We start from the raw sequence: 16,801 nt of genomic DNA, 5'->3' as shown, positions 1-16,801 counted from the left end.
CAGCATGATGCATGGGAAGTGAGAAAGTCAAAGGAGTGCTTTTCTTCCATGATATACTGGGAATCATAAAACCTTGGTCTTAAAAGTCATCTGACCCAGCACTAAGGAAAAGGGCTATATTTTCTCTTTGGTACATCCCTTGGGTCTAATCTAGTGATGATGATGATTAAAAATAACCTTTATTGAGGGCTTCCCTGGTGGCGCAGTGGTTGAGAGTCCGCCTGCCGATGCAGGGGACACGGGTTCGTGTCCCAGTCCGGGAAGATCCCACGTGCCACAGAGCGGCTGGGCCCGTGAGCCATGGCCGCTGAGCCTGCATGTCCGGAGCCTGTGCTCCACAACGGGAGAGGCCACAACAATGAGAGGCCCGCATACTGCAAAAAAAAAAAAACCTTTATTGAGCATTCACTATGTGCCAGGCACTGCTCCATGCACTTTACATGTTTAACTCATTGTTACTATAGGATTGCTACTGTTATTACTCCCATAGGCCAGATGAGGAAACTGAGGCAAGAGAGATTAATTAACTTGCCCGAAGGTCAGCTCCTAAATTAAGGAGCCAAATTATGAGCCTAGGCAACCTGACTCCAGAGCCCATGTTCTTAACCCTTGGCCTCAGTGATGACAATAGGAATGCTCATTAAAGATTTAAGTGCTGGGTTTTTAACAGGTGGAAAATAAGGCCTGGGGTCACAAACATGTCAGCTGTAGGAGTGGAGACAGCAAGTCTCTCCAGCCTTTGTTCAAGGTTTCCCTCTGCCACACAGAAGTCCCTGTGAGCCCAGCACTAGAAATTTGCCTTTACACAAGAAATAATGAAAAAGATGCTGAAAAAATCTTAATGTAAAATGAAAGCAAAGAGAAAATACCTGAGATCTGAAATTTTCGTGCTTTTTCTTCACTTTACCCATTGATGACTCCTCAATTCACTCCACTTGATCACATAAAGACCTGAATATCTAGGTCACCTTGGCTTACATAAGGACTTGCCTTTGTCTGCAGCCTCAGTTTTGAAGCACTGAAAGCATAAGACACATCTGAGGACTTCCCTGGTGGTGCAGTGGTTAAGAATCTGCCTGCCAATGCAGGGGACATGGGTTTGAGCCCTGGTCCGGGAAGATCCCACATGCCACGGAGCAGCTAAGCCCGTGCGTCACAACTACTGAGCCTGCACTCTAGAGCCCACGTGCCACAACTACTGAAGCCTGCGTGCCCTAGTGCCTGTGCTCCGCAACAAGAGAAGCCACCACAACGAGGAGTAGCTCCCGCTCACTGCAACTAGAGAAAGCCCGCGCGCAGCAACAAAGACCCAACACAGCCAAAAATAAATAAATTAATTTAAAAAAAAAAGACACATCTGAGAAACGAGCTCTGTAGATTTTATAATAACCCAGTGTGGGGAATTCCCTGGTGGTCCAGTGGTTAGGATTCGGCACTTTTACTGCCATGGTCCAGGGTTCAATCCCTGGTTGGGGAACTAAGACATCCCGCAAGACGTGTGGCGCGGCCAAAAAAAAAAAAACAGTGTGGTAGGTAGAGTAATGGTCCCTCAAAGATGTCTACATCTTTTTGTTGTTGTTGTTTGTTGGATTTGGGGGCGGGGGTTGAGTTTTATTTTATTTATTTTTTTATACAGCAGGTTCTTATTCGTTATCCATTTTATACACATCCGTGTATATATGTCACTCCCAATCTCCCAGTTCATCCCATCACCACCCCACCCTCCCGCTGCTTTCCCCCCTTGGTGTCCATACGTTTGTTCTCTACAAAAGATGTCTACATCGTAATCCCCAAAGCCTGGGATTAAGTTAAGGATCTCGAGATAGGGAGATGATCCTGGATTATCCAGTTGGGTTCAGTGTAATCACAAGAGTTCTTACAAGAGGGAGGCAGGAGGGTCAGAGTCAGAAAGTCCACTTTGCAGTTTGAAGTCCACTCAAGTGATGATGGAAGAAACTGTATGGACCATGGCCATGGAACTGGTCAGCTGCTCCCCAGTTAACACCAGACTCAGTGGACAGGAGGAAGGTTGCCTTTCTCCATCTGTGACCGTTGCTATTTTCAACAAGCCATCTCATGTTATGCTAGTTCGTCTCTCTTCCATTCATCTTTATTTAAATTTTTTAAAAAATGGACTCCTCACATTCTGTAAGAACTTTCAGATCTTTCTCATTGCCAGACCAGAATGATTTATTGGGCAAGTTGGCTGTTTTTAAAAGTCCTACATCATGGGCTTCCCTGGTGGCACAGTGGTTGAGAGTCCGCCTGCCGATGCAGGGGACACAGGTTTGTGCCCTGGTCCGGGAGGATCCCACGTGCCGCGGAGCGGCTGGGCCCGTGAGCCATGGCCGCTGAGCCTGCGCGTCTGGAGCCTGTGCTCCGCAACGGGAGAGGCCACAACAGTGAGAGGCCCGCGTACCGCAAAAAAAAAAAACAAACAAAAAAAAACAAATCCTGCATCATGCAGTAGCTAAAATAACTGGCATCAATGGTTGTCTTCCCTTAAAGAAAGCTCTAGGCTACAGAATTCTGAGCCTCATCCCCCTCAGTAATTTATGACTCTGAATCCTAAAGTACCTTGGTTGCTCCTGTGAACGTTAATTCCTGCTGAAACCGTCACACAGGGAAATATGAGGCATGTCCCAAATGGCTTCCGACTGGAACCTTACTGTCACTGATGTGGTGTCCAGGTTATGGCTTTGGTTAGTGAGTTAGAAGCACTGTGACCCTCTTTTAATCATTCTCAGTCTTGAATTGGGTCCTCACACACCGCCCGCTCTTCCTCCTTATGGCGTCTCTAATCTGTTCACATCTCTCTTCCACACCCCCCGTCCCCCCATCCCACCATCCTCGCGCCCACCACAGCTGTACTTCTGCCGTCCCTCGCTGTGGGCCGGGTTCTCTCCTGTGTCTTTGCACATTCCTTTTCTTCCAGAGGATCCACCAGTTCCCCCCCCCAATAGCTAGCTGATCCTCACCCAGGCTTCAGCCTGGGTGCCACTTCCTCAGAGCCAGACCCCCTTCTGCCAGCACTTGTACCCCACCCATTCCAGCTCTTATCAGCTGCTGACTTGTCTCTGTCTCATCAGCCTAGAACCTCTCAGACCTGGCACCCTTTCTTCCTTATTCATTATTTGACCCCCCCAGCACCTGAGACTCTATGGAACTATGGGAGGTGGTCAGTATTCATTTGGTAAAGGAATAAGGGGGCCTGTGCCCTACATTGCCAAGGTGGTCACCAGAAGCTTCCCATATCGTGAACCCCTGTGGGGAGACCTGCCTTGTCTCACTGCCTCGTCTTGTGACACAATCCTCAGCTCACACACCTATTCCTGCTAAGACTGTGGTGGAACTGGGACCCACTGGTCTCCACGTGAGGCTGCACGCTGGCCAGATTGACGCAGGTGCTCCCGTATCACTGAGTGGCGAAGGTGAACTAAATCGACCGGGAGATGCCAGCTCTAAAGTGTTATTAACACTATACAAGTAAAAGTGCACCAAATCCCTTAGACTATTTACTCCACTCTTCCTCTTAAAGCTGAAGGAAATTCAGCATGCAGGAGGAAAAGCCTAATCAGAGTGAATCCTCCCTGTGCACAGACTTAGTGATGGGCTAGCAATCAGATTGAGGAGTTGCATAAAGTCATGTTATCGTCCAGGATGAACGAAGAACAAATTAAATGGCCTTTTTTTAGGTTTCTTTCATTATGATCAGCTAAGAATGTTTTCTGTGTGATGAACAAATGACAGGTTCCAAATTCCCTTTTTCCCCCCAAAAGTACACCATTCAGATGCCACGTACGTTTTCTGAGGCAACTGGCTTCCCCTTGTCTCGTTCTCGTTCTCTGACTTGCCCTGCGACCCAAATCTGTACATCTCTTGTGTCCTCGTGCTACCTCTCCTGGTATTCTCTGTTTTTCAGCAAGACCACATTCCTAAACAGTGCTTCCCCCGACACCACCGCCCCGACCCGAAGGTGGGCGCCTGGCGGGGAGAAAGGAGCCATCCCGTGCTTCAGGGCTTGTTGTAAGATCCATGGGGGATTAGAAACAGCTTCGCTTCTTCTCTGTTTGCAGTCCAGCTTGACAAAGCGAAAAAGGGCCATACTGGCGTGGAGAGGAAACGTGGCTGGCATCCTTTTTGAGAAATGAAATGCTCTCCAGGAAAAAAAAAAAAAAATTATAATAAAAAGCACTTGATAGTACGTTTTTGAAAATATGCCTCCCTAGAGATATACAGATGCATGTAGATGTACCCTATCAGTCAGCAGTGCTAATTACCTAATTATCTGGTCAGGTGCAATAAAAGCCCCTTTGACATTCTTTTCCTTCCAAATGCCAGATAAAGTGTTCTGGTGTCCGCTCTGTGACTGTGGTGAGGGGCAAACTGGATTCTCTTCCCACCAAGAGTAAGGATGTAGAACTGTCTTTGGAGCTGGCTGGGGGCAGTGCTTTGCTTCAGGGGCACAGCTGGGAACAGGGCAGCGCAAGACCCCTTCCCAGAGCTGGCAGGACAGCATGCCCTCAAGGGGGACACTGGACTTCACATGGCCTCCGTGGCTCTCAGTGTCCCCTGGAACTACCTGTGAACTCTGACCCCGCCCAGCTTCTTTTTCTTCTTGCAGTTGCTTCTTAGACATTTCACCATTTTGCTTCGTTACCTTATATTCTTTTTTTCCTGTTTAACTTTCTGAAATATCTTCCCTGCTGTGTCGTTTTTCCTGCTTTAGTATAAAAGTGGATTTTGCTTTTGCTTTTTCTCAGGCTGATCTAGAAGTGTCCCCATGCCGCAGTTGTAAAATCCTGTGAGTCTCACTTAGCATGTGCTAAGGAAGAGACAGTTTTGCTCGTCCGCTTAACTCTCCCAGCCTTCACTTTCAAACCAACTTCCAGCTCCTGCAGCTTCTACGGCGATGGTATACGGGTGCTCTTCTGAAAGCCCAGCTGTTGTGCTCTGTGGCTTTCTAAGCACCATTAGCCTCTCCCAACAGATCGTTTCTGTTTCTACCTTGGCGTCCCTTTTACGAGATCCAGTTGGAGTTTCATTCAAATGGATCGGAGGACACTGGTTTCTCTCAAACAGACAAGGGTGTTAAATCCTAGATTCTTTCCTAGACAGCCATGAGGCTGTTTTTGACATTGGCCAAGGTCAGGGTCACAGTATTTGAGGGTATGGGTTGTGTGCTCTCCTGTCCTCCGCCAGCTCGCATTCAAGCTTAGTGCTATCAGACAGCCCATACCCATGCCTCTTCTCGCACTTTATCTGTTGTACCAGGAGTCTCAACAATGTATCGTTTAACATTTAATTATTCTCTGCAACTATGGGATAGTTGTATTCTCTGGAATACATCCTGAGTTCCTCCAGGGTAAGACTATTTTTTGCTTCTTTCAAATTCACCTCAGCACCCAACACAGCAAATACTTGAGTAAATATTTTTGGATTGATTATTGACTCACATCTTGTTTGTGTGAGACACCTGGGATGTACACAGAAATCCTCATGGCCCCAGCACTGCTCTGTGGTCTAATGATTTCCTATCATTTAGCCTTTTGTGAATACTGTATCATCTAATTGACATGAAAATGTGACCTTTTGTTAATTCTTCTGAAATGTGTAATGCTAATGCCTTCTGAGAAGAAGTAACAAACTCTTCCTGACAACGCAGGAAGACTTGTGAGACTTTATTAGAATACACGCAGGTGGCACATGAAAAGTAGACCTCCAGGAATTTCTCATCAAGACAGGCACAACACATTAGCAGCAACATAGATGGACCTAGAGATTATCATACTAAGCAGAGAAAGTCAGAAAGAGAAAGACAAATACCATATGATATCACTTATATATGGAATCTAAAATATGACACAAATGACCTTATCTACAAAACAGAAACAGACTCACAGACATAAAGAACAGACTTGTGGGTGCCAAGAGGGAGGAAGTGGAGGTGAGGCAGGAGTGGGAGTTTGGGATTAGCAGATGCAAACTATTATATATAGAGTGGATAAACAACAAGGTCCTACTCTCTAGCACAGGGAACAATATTCAGTATCTTATGATAAACCATAATGGAAAAGAATATGAAAAAGAATATATGTATGTATAACTGAATCACTTTTCTGTACAGCAGAACTTAACACAACATTGTAAATAAAATAGAATTGTTTTAAAAGGCACCACATTCAGATAACAATGCAAAACAGCACTCATGTGATTGAATTCACTCATGCGAATGAAGGTCTGGGGGTCTATAGGCAGTAGCTGTTGTCCAGGTGGGTGGGTGGGAGGTGTCCAGTTTAATCGCCACCTCCTTTGCAAGGGTTTCCCCTGGCCTTGCATTCCATACTGATGGACACCCCCTCCCCTGTCCTCCACAGATGTCACAGGTACAGTTGGAATCAGTAAAGCAAAGTGAAGAATGCATCCAGGCAGTGGGCACAGCTTGAGCGAATGCTAGAAGGCCAGAGAAAGGCTGGCGGTCTGGCTCAAGAGGATAACTGGAGATGAGACTGAAAGGGGGGTCAGTTGGGGGGCAATCTGGAAGATCAGATGGAAGAGAATTAAGTTTGCTCTGTAGGGACTTCACTGGTGGTCCAGTGGTTAAAACTCCGTGCTTCCAATGCAGGGGGTGCAGATTCGATCCCTGGTTGGGGAACTAAGATACCACATGCCACGTGGCCAAAAAAAATAAATAGTTTGCTTTCTAAAGCAGGGCGTTGCTGCTGGAAACACAGTCCATGTCGGGAGCATTTACCCAAAGACTCTCCAGCCTCCCTGGGATTGAGGATCCAGAAAGGTCATCAAGGTGCAGGAGAGAGGAAAGATGGTATCAACAGAGAAGAGAGAGGTCATGAGTGGAGAAGTGGTATTAGTTTTCCCTTTTGCTTTGAGTATCAGTATTTTTACCACAATGATGACTCTACCTAGAGATTCTTAAGCCCTGGGATCCTATGCTTGTTAAAGAAATGACAGTGCTAGTGGTTAAGAATCCTCCTGCCAACGCAGGGGACACGGGTTCGAGCCCTGGTCCGGAAGACCCCACATACCGTAGAGCAACTAAGCCCGTGGCCACAACTGCTGAGCCCACGTTCCACAGCTACTGCAGTCCGTGCACCTAGAGCCCATGCTCTGCAAGAAGAGAAGCCACCGGCATAAGAAGCCTGCGCACCGCAACGAAGAGTATAGCCCCCGCTCGTCGCAACTAGAAAAAGCCCGCCCGTAGCAACGAAGACCCAATGCAGCCAAAAATAAATAAATTAAATTAAAAAAAGAAAAATAAATAGAAATGACAGTGCTGCCCAGACACCTGCTAGCTTAGGTGAGGTTTCCAGAGCTCCGCTGCTCTGGAAGGCTGCTGATAGTCTGCTGTGGAGGGTCCTCCCTGCCAGGAGTCAAGTATTTCCTACTGTAATAGTGCGAGGAAACTGGAGGGCTCGTTTTGCATTATGGTTTGTTAGGTTTCTGATTTCCAACTTCGATGACTAAAATTCTGTCAAAATACTGGAACACCCCCAAGTATTGTTGGTGCCTTAACCCGCATCCTTTTTTTTTTTTTTTTGCGGTACGCGGGCCTCTCACTGTTGTGGCCTCTCCCGTTGCGGAGCACAGGCTCCGGACGCGCAGGCTCAGCGGTCATGGCTCACGGGCCCAGCCGCTCCGCGGCATGTGGGATCTTCCCGGACCGGGGCACGAACCCGTGTCCCCTGCATCGGCAGGCGGACTCTCAACCACTGCGCCACCAGGGAAGCTCCAACTCGCATCCTTAAAGGTATATTCAGAAATACTTTGGTTCACCCAAAACAAAACACGTTGTTTTGTTCTTGAGAGTTGGTGTTTGTCAAAAAACAAAAGTTTGTTTTCAGGATGCTTGGTTATCTTTATTAATAGCAGAAAAGGTGTTTCCCTAGTTAGGAGCTGTAAGTAAAGAGATCTTTCGTAACAGTTCCAAGCCACATTCAAAATAGGTGGCCCAGAACAGCCTCCAAGGTGCATTTTTGGATGCACCTGTGACTTATTTCCTTTTCTCACCATTCCCTGAGTTAGCATAAAAAGTGTGTTTCAGCCCCACAGAAACTGGATACAGCCACCCAGTCATTGGTGGAAATTCTGTCTCACCTGCATCAGCAGTGCTACCAGAGATGACACCACTGTCCAAAACAGGCCCCTGCCTTCATGCCCCAGAAGTCTCAAGTCCCAGCACACTGCCCTTCTCAGCAAAGCTTGCTCCCTGTCCCCTTGATGTCATTTGCAAGTCTGGCGCCCTAGTGTCCCAGGGAAGGCTGTGGAAGGCTACAGGGCCAGAGCCCAGCAGATCCAGGCAAAAACGGCAGCCCTGGGCTTCCCTGGTGGCGCAGAGGTTGAGAGTCCACCTGCCGATGCAGGGGACACGGGTTCGTGCCCCGGTCCGGGAAGATCCCACATGCCGCGGAGCGGCTGAGCCCATGAGCCGTGGCCGCTGAGCCTGCGCGTCCGGAGCCTGTGCGGCAGCCCTGGCCACGCTGATGGATGGAATCGGCTTGCTCTTCATTCCCTCCCTTGACGTCGGGAATCACACATAGAAAAGATGAGAAATAGGGGGAAAGGAGAGGAAGTGGCTGAGTGACAGACTTGACTTCGTGCTCCCATCCAGGAGCGTGGGTATTGTGTCCTAACGATTCCTGCAGCCCTGATTTCTACAGAGCTGTGTGTTCCGTCTGCGAGTCCTTCGGCTCCAGGGCAGCCGTTGTCCAGCTCACATAGGGAAGCTTTGTGTTGATGGCCGCTGTTTAAGTCCTCACAGAGCACAGATGGTGCCTGCATTGCATCAGCATTGACTCTTCCCCATTGGCAGAGCCCACTGTGGAAACAGGAGAGGGGAGTGGAAATCAGAAGTATACAGTCCCTTTGGCAAAACGTCTGGTTTCCATATATGCATTTACCCCGGCTTACCGTACAGCCTTGGATAACCCAGTCAGCACGCCTTGACTTCTGTTTTAGGGTGGTTAGTAAAGGACTGAGATGAAGGAAACTAAAGACGGTAGAAATACTTCTCTTGCTGTTGGATACCATACCCATAAGGCAAAATCTGTAGCTTTGTTCCTTCTGTGAGCCACAGTAACACCCACTTCCATTGCAAATGGAAAAGCTCTGCTTGAAAAGACGATACACATCTTCTTAGAATTTTTAGTGTTTGTGTCTCAAAAGCCGTTCAAGTGTATTATCTGAATTTCTTCAGCATGTCCCTATTTATTTATTCCTGTTTTGCAAATGAAAGGGGAAATGGCAGCAGAGTTGCCCAAGTTGTCAGGGTCAGATTACTTTCCCCACTAAAGACCAGTGATCCTCCCTTGGTGGCACAGAGTCCTCATGGCGATTGGGGTATTAGTGGAATGTAGACCCACTTGCTGGACTTCCCTGGTGGCACAGTGGTTGAGAATCTGCCTGCCAACGCAGGGGACACGGGTTCAAGCTCTGGTCTGGGAAGATCCCACATGCCGCAGAGCAACTAAGCCTGTGCGCCACAACTACTGAGCCTGCGCTCTAGAGCCTGCAAGCCACAACTAGTGAAGCCCGCGCACCTAGAGCCCGTGCTCCACAGCAAGAGAAGCCACCACAGTGAGAAGCCACCACACCTCAAGAAGATGAGCCCCCGGTCTCTGCAACTAGAGAAAGCCCTCATGCAGCAATGAAGACCCAGTGCAGCCAAAAATAAATTTTAAATAAATAAATAACTAATAAATAAAATAAAAAATAAACCCACTTGCTTCCAGAGGTCAAGAAGAAAATAACATTTTCCATAAGAGATGTGTGATCTGTCAGTTCTTCAGTTTTCATTTCAGATGGAAAATATGACTTTAGTTCTTGAAGGAAAAAAAGATTCCCTAACCAGGCACGACAGATGTCTTCGAATATGTGGTGGATTGTCATGTGAAAGAAGGACTCAAATCCTCTGCTTGCCCCGGCAGGCATTACTAGAGTTAGCTCAATTCAGTTCAACCAATAGTTATTGAGAACCCACAGCGCATAAGTCTCGTGCTTTAAACTGAAAGGGGGGAGGGGGAGGGAAACGAATATCCTGCTCAACTCATGACACCAATTATCACAGAAGCAAGCAGGTTTGACATTGATGTGAAAGTGAGAAGTATTTGGTGAATCATTGGATAAGCCAAGGAGAAGGGGAAGACAGAAGCAATATTTACAGTTTCCAATGTCTGTCTATCAGTGAGTGAAGCAGGAGTAATTAAATTGAATTGGAGATTGTTGCCAGGGTGATACATAGAATTTCTTAGGTAACCCACGTAACCTGGTGAGCAAAAGGGCATCACATTGAGACATGGCTGAGAAGGAATTCCATATTCAAATTAAAAATGTCACCAACTGGGAAGAAAAGCAGGGCAGCACCGTATATCCAGAAGCTCTGTAAGTAAGTCAAGAAACATGAAGGCAGGAGCCTTCAAAAGAGCACTAGGAAGAGATTAGAAAAGAGAGAAACAAAACTGATAGTATAGTAGGAGTTCTTTATGGGTTATAGAGTCAGAGCGATTACCAGCTCCATGTTCCAATTCCCATTTACAAGATTAGGGCAAAGGAGAGGCATGATACGGAACTATATATATATAGCTATATAAATAGCTATCAGAATTCTCTTCAACTAATAGAAAGAATACCTGAGTGATCATTGATGTGCCTTATCGGCAGTTTCACCTTTAAGAGGGTAGAGAGTTTGAGAATAGAATTGCTCTTCTGGTCCTAATACTGACTAACTAAAAGGAACTGACAAGAGTATACATGAGAGAAACCTTAGAAGAGACCATATCATTTTAGAGAACATGACCATCAAAGAGGAGATTTTGCACAGTCCAAAATATTTCAAGACTTTTTTATTGTGATTTTAAAAAGCACAACATGAATTTACCATCTTAACCATTTTTAAGTGTCCTATACTAATGTCCATCAAGCATTCATCTTACTTTAAAAATAGTCACATTGTTATGAAACAGATCTCCAGAACTCATAACCCTGCAAATCGGAAACTCTATAACCCATTAAAGGACCACCTCCCTTCCCCTCTGACCCCGGCCCCTGGTCGCCACCATTCTACTTTCTGTATCTATGAATTTGACTACTTTAGGTACCTCATATAAGTGGAATCATGCAGTATTTGTCTTTTTGTGACTGACTTACTTCACTTAGTATAATGACCTCAAGGTTTATCCATATTGTAGCATGTGACAGGATTTCCTTCCTTTTTAAGGCTGCACAGTATTCCATTGTATATATACACCACATTTTGTTTATCCATTCATCCACTAATGGACATGTGGGTTGCTCCCATTTCTTGGCTACTGTAAACAGTGCTGCTGTGAACATGGGTGTGTACAGTACCTCCTGCTTTTGATTCTTTTGGATATATACCCAGAAGTGGGATTGCTGGATCAAATGGTAGTTCTATTTTTAATCTTTTGAGGAATGTTCATACTCTTCTTCCATAGCGATTGCACCATTTTACAGTCCCACCAACTCCGCACAAGGCTTCCAGATTTCTCCACATCTTTGCCAATACTTATTTTCTCCTTTCTTGATAGTAGCCATCCTAGTGGGTATGAGGTGACATCTTATTGTGGTTTTGATTTGTATTTCTCTGATGATTAGTGATGTTGAGCATCTTTCATAAGCTTGTTGGCAATTTATATATCGCCTTTGGAAAAATACCTATTCAAGTCTTTTGCCTTTTTTAAAAATCTGATTATTTGATTATTTTGTTGTTGTTGAGTTATAGGAGTTCTTTATATATTATGGATATTAACCCCTTATTAAATATAGGATTCATAAATATTTTCTCCCATTCCATAAGTTGCATTTTCACTCTGTTGTGTCCTTTGATGCACAAAAGTTTTTAAACTTGACGTAGTCCCATTTGTCTGTATTTGCTTTCGTTGCCTGTGCTTTTGGTGTCATATCCAGGAAATCATTGCCAAATCCAGTGTTATGAAGCTTTTCCCCTGTGTTTTCTTTTAGGAGTTTTCTAGTTTGGGGTTCATGACCATTTGAGAGATTTTTTTAAATAAGAGAAATGTAGAAATTACACATATGCAGGGAAAGATGACTCAGGAGGTCTATGAATGCCCAAAACAAAGTTCAGACGAGGACCTTTTTTGTTTCAACAAAGGAGGGTAATTGTGCCAGCAGTTCTCTGTTTAGCTAAATTTTCTTTTTTTTTTAAATGGTAGAAAAACATGAATGACTATGAAAAGGTATATGGACCCACAAAAACAGTATCAAGAAAACCCAAGCCCCAAATGAGTGGAGACCTTTCAAAGAGGGACAGATAAGGAAAACAAATATATTGTTCTCTGTGGAGCAAGAAGACGAGGAAACCCAACAGCTGCTTCTTGGGGCTGAGCATTTAGTATTGAGGATGACAAAGAGCCCTGAGTTACCTCTGTATTGTATGCCATGGAGAATGTTCATTAGATGGAAAACTGAGAAAAACTTGGAGAAAGAAATGGAAACCCCAGGTAGAAGAAAACGCCTAGCCCCCAGTCTGGAGGAATTGAAGATCCCAAAGTACAGGAAAAAAAATAGGCATAATGATGGTACAACTTGTTAAGGTCAAAATCTTTGAGAAACTGTGGAGCCCAGCAAAGCATCAATGGCATTATAGTTTTCAAAAAAAGGAAGAAAGTGGATCTTTAAAAGTTTGCCTAGAGGGACTTCCCTGGCGGTCCAGTGGTTAAGACTCCACACTTCCACTGCAGGGGGTGCGGGTTTGATCCCTGGTAGGGGAACTAAGATCCCGCATGCCGCGGGGCACAGCCAAAAAAATGAAAAGGAGAACAGTTTATATAATAAAAAAACAGTTTCTGAATATCTAGACAAGTATACACTCTTGGGCCAAGAAATCAATTTTGCAAGATTAAAATGGACACGTGGCTTGTCAGTAGCATGTGCTAGAAACAAAAAGCTTAGAGATGGTAACTGGTAGCACCATAAGTAACAAGTGGCAATGAAATAAATCATTGCATTCATAGAAAATAGGCTCTAGATGGAGGGAGGTGACCGTTCTGTCCTCTGTTTCAGTGACTAGAGCATTTACTCAGTCCAGGTATCTGCTGGGGACGTCAAACTCAAGATGTTTCGGAGGGGGGCAATGAGGAGGGGAGAGGGGCTCATAACTGGTTAGGTTTCAGGGATGGGAATTTTGGCTTAATAGGAAGAAGCATTAGAAGGTTCTGATGAGGAATTGAACTTCTCAAGACTAGAAGCGTTAAAAAATGCTTTGTGTTTTCTGGTTGAACATCAAACAGTTGCTGGTTGGTTTGAAAGGACTAGAGGGGTCTAGGAGGTAAAACCAAACCTTGACTCAAGAAAATTCTTGTCTACGAAGATCATTGGTTTCCTGAAAGAGGGGAGAGGGTCATTCAGATGGAAAATAGGTAATTTTTTTAAATCGTTTTGAAAATAATTTTCTGTTGGAGGTGGTTTTTCAAATGAAACTGTAAACCTAGATGCAGGTTTTACTACATTACCAGTGAGTGGGTTGCTTTTCACTTTCATTTTACACTGAAAAACGTAAAAAGTGACTACTATCTTATACCTATTTTAAGATCTACAGTTATACTGAAATTGAATTTTTAAAAATTACTCCGTGAGCTTCATTATATAATCTTTCAGAAGAGAGACTTTCTGTTTTCATTGTATGCTTTTAGAGTAAATATGAATACAGTACCTTACATTTGAATCACATAGGACTTTTGCCCATCGCTTACCTGGAAATATAACCATCTGTAGCTGAATGAGAAAATAATGAAGGCCACACATGAAGGAGTGAGATGAGGGGTAAAATCACCCGGGTGAAATGAAGGTTCCACGGGGCCAAGGTGTTGCCAGTTCCCAGGAAAGACGATAATGAATGCTTGCTTCCCCTTCCCTTTTCTCATCAACCTGAGACAACCAAATACCTCAGGGGCAGTTCCAGCTGTTACGTAGCCTCCTGATAATTCTGAGCCAGCTGACACAGGCAGAGGCCACGTGACTTGCCCCCTAAACATCAGCTTTATCAGGCTGCCCTTCTCATTTGGAACAAAGCTTTGGTCCCACATGGCTCCCCGCCAGAAAGGCGTTTCTGCTTTGATGCCTCCCAGATTCCAAGAAATGAAGCTGCTGATTTATCAAATTCCTATGCGATAGAAGAGCTCCCTAGATTTACGAGGTTTTACCAGGCAGGAAAGGGACTTAGCACTTTTAGCTTCATTCTTTGGGAGAAATCTAGACGCTGAATCTGAATCATGTAAATAACGATAGAACCAAATGTGAGATTCACCCTTCTTCCTACCCGGGAAGTACCACATTCAGTTGGCCAGACTTCTTTGGATAGAGCTGTATAAAAGTGAATGTTTTAGAGAGTGCAATAAAACTTGAAATATGAAATATCATTCCTTTTCTGGTTTACTTCAGAGAGACAGCAACTGGTATGAAAGGAGCAGGAGAGTTGAACTCTGCAGTCAGAAGGCTTGAGTTGAAGCCCTGGCTGACCAGACACGTGACTTTGGGACGATCCCTTCACCTTTCTGAGCTTTCTGGGCTTCACCTCATTTGGCTTCGTTGTCTGTAAAATGGATGAGGACTGAGTCAGGGAAACAGAAACCATGACAGGTGTTTCAAATAGAGGGGGTGTAAGACAGCGAATTGGTTACACAGGTGCTGGGAAACTGAAAGAACAGGAAGTGGAAGGAGACTTAACCCAGTCATTAGTGATGGACAGAAGCAGCTCTCACTCCCCGGACTGGAGGGATAAAAGGGACCTCTGAGCATGCAGGAGGGGCTGCACCTGGGGAGAAGACCACCACTTCCAGACACCCCACCAGGGAAGGACAGAGAAAGAGAACAAGAAATGGGAACCACAGCTTCCTTCCTCCTACCTCTGATCTCCCACCAGTGCCCCCTATTGACAGAGTAAATCACCTGACAAAGGAGCCTGGGAAACAAAGTTTGAAAACTCCCAGGCTCGGGGCTTCCCTGGTGGCGCAGTGGTTGAGAGTCCGCCTGCCAATGCAGGGGACACGGGTTGGTGCCCCGGTCCGGGAAGATCCCACATGCCGCGGAGCGGCTGGGCGGCCACTGAGCCTGTGCGTCCGGAGCCTTTGCTCCGCAACGGGAGAGGCCACAACAGTGAGAGGCCCGCGTACCGCAAAAAAAAAAAACACTCCCAGCCTCAGGGGCTTCCCTGGTGGTCCAGTGGGTAAGACTCTGAGCTCCCAGTTCAGGGGACCTGGGTTCGATCCCTGGTCAGGGAACTAGATCCTGCATGCATGCCACAACTAAGAAGTCTGCGTGCTACAACTAAAAGATCCTGCATGCCACGATGAAGATCCCACATGCTGCAACTAAGACCTGGCATAGCCTAAATAAATAAATAAATATTAAATATTTTTAAATTTAATAAATAAAAAAATAAAAACTCCCATCTTCAGCATTAGAAAGGGGAACATTAGGAGAGTAGGTATGACATATAGGAGAGTTGCTGAGAAAGTAAATCCTAGGGGTTCTTATCCCAAGGGGAATTTTTTTCTTTTTACTGTATCTAGATGAGAAGATGGATGCTGGCTGAACCTGTTGTGGTAATCATATGTAAATCAAACCATCATGCTGTACACCTTAAACGTATACAGGAATGTATGTCAATTATTTCTCAATAGAAGTGGGGAGGAAACAAAAGAAGAGTGGGGCATGAGGCTAAGAGACAAAACTGTCCTGTTACATTTGTATTAACCTAGTGCTACTTTAGTTCATAGATAGGCAGAGAAGGATATATAGATAGATTTGGTTCTGATCTAAACAGTTTTTGAATAATTTTTTGTTAAAGTTTTTTAGTTAAAAAAGTTTGTATTAGTTCATGATGTAGGAAAACTACCAGATGTATGTTTCTGCAAACCCTTGTGACAGAAGAAATCATAGCGGCAACCTGGATAATTATAGGATCCTTCCTCAGGAGTTCCTGGATCTGTGAACTGACTCAAGTGTGGGATGATGACTCTATCACAGAGACTCCAGCAGGGCTTTGTCCACTTAACCTACATGATGTTCTTTTTTTTTCACCAACCAAAAAGTACCTTCGTGGCCTGACTATGTATTTCAGTCCAAGATACTCATGATCTTGCCAGTCACCGCTGACCTACACTGCTGATCCCAGTAGCTGTGCCAGCTAGCCTGTGGAGTTTCACTCAATTGGAGTTCACTGGCTCTACCCTAGGATGCCATCACCCCACTGAGATCAGGGAGCAGAGCCCATTTCAACTGCAGGGCATAGGTAGCAAATGTGTGTTGACAAGGCCAGATTCAAGGGCTTACGACCTATGCAATTGCCTAGGGTCCCCTGCTCAGAAGGACCCTGTCATCATCTTCAAGTTCTGAATCTCCAAGCAAGAGGACCACCTTTCCACTTCACACTGGATCCTGCAAATCATGTAGCCAGTCCTGGTGCTGGGAGTTGTGATTAGAGGCCCAGGAAGGGCCTCACTGAGAAAGTAGCATTTGAGGAAGAGCCTGAAGGAGATGAGGGAGTGAGCCAGGCCCTTCTTTGACTTATTCTAATGAACTTCAACTCAGCCTTCAATACTTGGGGCAAAGGTCACCACTTCCAGGAAGGCTACGCTGACACTCTTAGGAGTTACTACCCCCAGCTTGGTCCTGCCTTAGCACCCTGCAAATACCTGTTACATACTTCGATTACATTGTAGACCTTTGTGTTGAACATCTGTCTCTCTGGTCACCCTCTTAGTTCCTTGGAAAAGGAGACTATATATTATTCATTTTTGTAATA

At 45.3% G+C, this 16,801-nt stretch overlaps 1 protein-coding gene and 1 non-coding gene across 3 annotated transcripts in view; both read left to right on the top strand.

The window, feature by feature from the left end:
- BACH2 (BTB domain and CNC homolog 2) overlaps window positions 1-16,801 on the top strand; it is a 359,382-nt gene that overhangs the window by 313,463 nt on the left and 29,118 nt on the right. The gene's annotated exons all lie outside the window — the stretch shown is intronic.
- Window positions 1,405-1,477, top strand: TRNAK-UUU (transfer RNA lysine (anticodon UUU)). Its single transcript has one exon. It is a non-coding gene; the product is annotated as a tRNA-Lys (tRNA).

The sequence above is a fragment of the Globicephala melas genome, chromosome 14 (genome assembly GCF_963455315.2).
Source record: "Globicephala melas chromosome 14, mGloMel1.2, whole genome shotgun sequence".
In the NCBI taxonomy this organism is placed as follows: domain Eukaryota; kingdom Metazoa; phylum Chordata; class Mammalia; order Artiodactyla; family Delphinidae; genus Globicephala; species Globicephala melas.
The sequence above is the reverse complement of the archived record's forward strand: the minus strand, read 5'-3'. Positions and strand labels throughout refer to the sequence as shown.